This window comes from Tupaia chinensis, unplaced genomic scaffold (genome assembly GCF_000334495.1).
Source record: "Tupaia chinensis unplaced genomic scaffold, TupChi_1.0 Scaffold000001_1, whole genome shotgun sequence".
In the NCBI taxonomy this organism is placed as follows: Eukaryota; Metazoa; Chordata; class Mammalia; order Scandentia; family Tupaiidae; genus Tupaia; species Tupaia belangeri.
In genome coordinates, this window is record NW_006159427.1 from 3,445,073 (window position 1) to 3,449,854 (window position 4,782).

The 4,782-nt window shown below is 36.4% G+C and overlaps 1 protein-coding gene across 1 annotated transcript in view; it reads left to right on the plus strand.

Annotated features, from left to right (window-relative positions):
• GPR158 (G protein-coupled receptor 158) overlaps positions 1–4,782 on the plus strand; it is a 483,854-nt gene that overhangs the window by 240,239 nt on the left and 238,833 nt on the right. The gene's annotated exons all lie outside the window — the stretch shown is intronic.

Consider the following 4,782-nt stretch of genomic DNA (forward strand, 5'->3'; position numbering starts at 1 on the left):
AGTCTTTTCTTTTGCTAGATGTTGAGTATGCTTGCTAAGGAAAGATGGAGAGGGGAAAAAGCACCCCCCATGGCAGATGGTCACACTGCAGTGCCTTCTGATCTATTCTCCTTTTGGGATTTTGGTCATGCATACACATGCACCTGTTGTTTTTTTTTTGCAAGCTGCCAGTTATGGGAATTGAACTGTGTAGTCTGCCGTGTGGGATCCATGTTGTTGGCTCACCCCAGTCATCTTGAAGTCTATGTTGCTTGTCAGTTTTAATTGACCTTCCTACTCACAGGTATGGTGAATGCTAAGAAGACATAGCTCCCTTCCCTAAAATTTCTTTTTCCATTTAAATGTTTTTACTTTTTATTTTAATTGGTCAGAAACAGATCTAGGATAGCTAGTAAACCAAAGCATACTAAGTAACTTTTGTTATTTCAAAGAATGCACAGGACTTTGTGTGATGCCATAGAAATTAGTTAGAAGGGACTACTTTAATGGTAAAGTAAGAGAGGTTTATAATCAATAATTCAATCTAGGTGAAGCAATCTAGATGTATCGATAAGTACATAAAAACATTTTGTACATTAAACACTTATTTAAAATTATTTCTTCTTTTTGTTAAGAGTTTTTGTTTGTTCGTTTGTTTTTGTTTGCTGTAGTGTGTGCTCACCAGAGAGAAACAGAGAGTTCTATTTAAAAATAATTCTTGTGATATGATAGTATACTAAAGACATTTATGTATGTTGACTTTTTTTGAACAACAAAATAAGTTTTAAAAAGCCTGTTTTTTTCCATGAGTGAGAGAGAGAGACAGACAGACACACAGAGAGAAAGAAAGAGGCAGAGAGACACTTCCAACAGGTCTTCGTGATCTACTATCAGTCAGTCTCATTTGGCCCAGTTCATGGACATGCACATACACATCTGGCATGCTTAGGGAAGTCTTGGGACTCAAACACAAGACCTTTTTCATGTGGATCTAGTAGCATGACTACTGCATAACTACCTGGTCCCCAACATAAATTGTTTTTATTTATTTATTTTTAATTTTTGGTTTTTTTAGAGGTTTTTTTTTTCTATAGGGCGCCTGTGCTTGTTGAAGAGACTTTTTTTAGAGGTTTTTTTTTCTATAGGGCGCCTATGCTTGTTGGAGAGATAGAAGAGATAGAGAGAAAGCAAGAAATCACACCCCAGGGACGATGGCAACATTGCAACCCCTTCTCCTCCATTCTCCTCTTGGGACCTTGCCCAGGGCAGACACACTCAGCATGAGTTTTAAGTCACTGTGTCCGGGACTTGAACTGTGGTTGATTATGTGGGAGTCCATCAATGTAACCAATCTTCCATGTACTGGTCCCGATAAATTGTTTTTAAAAATCTTGCATGTTTCCCAGCTGAGAATAATAGCAATTACATCAATTAAAATGATTTTCTTTGTGAATGATAAATAATACTTTATTTTTCTCCCATAATAAAAGAAAACCTCAGTACCATTTGGGAATATAGAATTTACTTTTGATTTAGCATTTAATAGTGAGTGTAGTTTCTGCCTTTTGGTTTAGCCCTATGCCCTTTATCCTTTAGCTTATTTGCTAATTACTATTGGAAAACTCTTCAAAATTTCACTAGGGAAATGCAAATGTATATTCAGATTCTAAATACTTGAGAGGCAGCCAAGTGCTTAGTGCATGCAAATACATTCTGAATTTTACATAATGATATTTTTAGAATTACTTTCACTGTCCAGAGGCTTCCTCCTTCAGTGTCAGTATGTAGGTCCCCTCTCTATTGACAAAAATAAAATAGACAATATGTTCAGATTCTTTTAAATAAATCATAATGAAAAATAAAATTTCTATGAAAAGTGGACAATAAAGGAACTAAAAGATTTTTTTGATTGAGAGAATGACATAACATTACTTTTATGATATTTTTACTGATATTTAAAACATGGCATAAAAGCATACAATTATAAGAATACAGCAAAATGACTTGCCACAAAGAGCATATGACTGTACGATTGCCACCTTGTTCAAGAGAAAAAAAACATTACCAGACTTCTAGAAGGCCTTCTTGTAAACCCCACCAAATCACTTCCTCCTTATGTATTATTATTATTTTTTTAAAGAGAGAGTTTTGTATGTGTGCTCTCTGGAAACACAGAGAGAAATAGTGAGAGAGAAAGTGAGAAATCACCCTCTAAGTAGGATGGTCATGCTCCAATCCCTTCTCTGCCATTCTCCTTTTAGGATTTTGGGCACGGTAGGCACATGTGTCTGGTATGAATTTCAAGCTTCGGGGTTGGTAACTTGAACTATTGTCGACCACATGGGAGTCCAGCACTTTAACCACTACACCATCTGCTGGCCCCAACACCTCCTCCTTATTGTTAGTTCAAGTTAATGAATATGATGATTTTTAACATTATTGCATTTTACAGTTTTTAAACATTGTATAAATAGAATTATACAGCACACATAACTTATTTTATTCAACTTTGTTTGAGTGAGTGATCAATGCATCCATGTTGTTGCCTAACACTATTTTATTCTATTGTTGTATAATCCCTCCAATCCCTATTCACAACACCTGGTAACTACTCTTTTACTCTCTTCTTTTCTAACTTCAGCTTTTTTAGATTGTATATTAGTGATTTAAAAATTTTTTTAGATGAACTTGTCAACTTTTCTAGTATTTATTGACAATTGTGATGTTCTGTTTAAGACTTTTGTCCAGTTTTATTTAATATTTCAATTTGTTCTGGATAAGAACTTCTTCATTATAATTTTTAGATACTCTCTCCTCTGTGCCTTTTACTCTTTTTTTCTTTTTTAAGTTTTTCTATAGAACATATGTGCTTGTCAGAGTGAGAAAGACAGAGAGAGAGGCAAGGAAAGTGAAAAACCACTCCACTGGAGATGGCCACACCACAGTCCCTTCTCCTTCAATCTTCTCTTGGGACTTCAGACATTTATGTATATGTGCCTGGGATAATTTATTATTATTGTTATTAATTTTTAATTTACCAGAGAGAGACAGAGAGAGAGAGAAACTGTGAAAGCAAGCTGCCAGGTCTGGGACTTGAACCATATCCATGTGGGTGTCCAGCACTTTACCACATTGCTGGCCCCAACCTTCAGCATAACTTTCAAGCTGCTGGTCTGAATTGTAGTGTATATTTTATTTAATAAATGTTTTTATAAAAATAATACACATTACTTTTATTACATTTATTAATATATTGCAATTTTATGTGGTTTTTAATTAACAGGCATTTTGAATGTTTCAAAGAGCAATTGCATACTTGTAAGGTACCCATATATTCATCTTAAACTGTCAAAAAATGCAAAATGATTTTTCAAGGTGCATGTACCAGAGACTTTAACTTTTTACTATTTTAATTTTTATAATAATTTACTCATGTAATCCATACTAAAGTAAGAATAATCAAAAAGATAGGTAAGCTCGCCTTGGATCATGTGTAAGAAATGCAGTAGGGAAATGCCAACTTGACAGTCCATGTATGGAGCAAAAATATTAATTTTATTGAGTGCTTATGGAGGCCGATTAGTATCATGACAACAGGGATGTAAAGAAAGGTGTACATTTTACATGTATCTAACAGGTAAAAGTGATAGAACTGGGAGCTTAAGGAAAGGTGAGAAATTTCTAATCTAGGTTTCTACCATGTAGATAGCCTTGACATTTGCTTGGAAGATATAACATGGCATAGAGAAAAAATACAGAGTAGAGTAAGCGTAGATCAGAGTCCTTGGAACTTCACTTGTTAAGTTTAGGAAATCGAAGACTGTTAAATGAGGACCAAAAAGGAATGGCAAGAAAATAGGAGGAGATTGAAATTTTGAGAGTGGGAGGTAAAGAAAAGTTTTTTGAAAAAGGGAGTGATAAGCAGTGTTAAATTCTGTAAAAGATTAAAAAAATGTATGCACTAAAATAGTTATAAGATTTAATGATACAGACATAACTTGTGCCTTTGGCAAGATTCATTCACTGGAACAATGGTGATGAGAGCCAGATTACAGTTGTTGATGAGCGAATAAGAGATAGAAAAATGCAGCTAAAGAATGTTGATAAATCTTTCAAGAAGCCTAGGTAGTAATTGGAGATGTATTTGGATTAAAGAAAGATTTATTTGTGTTATTACTTTTTTTTTTTTTAATGTATTTTTTTTTTTTTTTGGAGAGATTTTCACTGTAGGGCGCGTGCGCTCGCCAGACAGACAGAGAGAGACATAGAGACAGAAAGCGAGAAATCACCCCCCAGGGGGGATGGTCACGCCGCATTCCCTTCTCCTCCATTCTCCTCTCGGGATCTTGGGCACGCACGCACACGCGCCCGGCGTGAGTTTTAAGCCACCGGGTCCGGGACACGAACCGCGATCGAGTACGTGGGAATCCAGCGACATAGCCATTACGCTAACTGCTGGTTCTCTTGTGTTATTACTTTTTAATATGGGCAATATTTTCGCATAATTAATTAACAAAGTTGCAGGTAAAGACTAAGCAAGAGAGGGGGACTTACTGCTAGAGGAAGTCACTGTGAACTTTGAGGAGACTGAATCCTGAGGTCAAGTAGTAAGGCTAAGTAGCTTAAAATGGAGGGGTGGGACCAGCAGTTAGCGTAATGGTTATGTTACTGGACTCCCACGTAGTCGAATGCAGTTTGAGTCCCGGACCCGGTGGCTTAAACTCACGCCAGGCGAGTGTGCGCGCGTGCCCAAGATCCCGAGAGGAGAGGAGAATGGAGGAGAAGGGATTGCAGCGTGGCCAT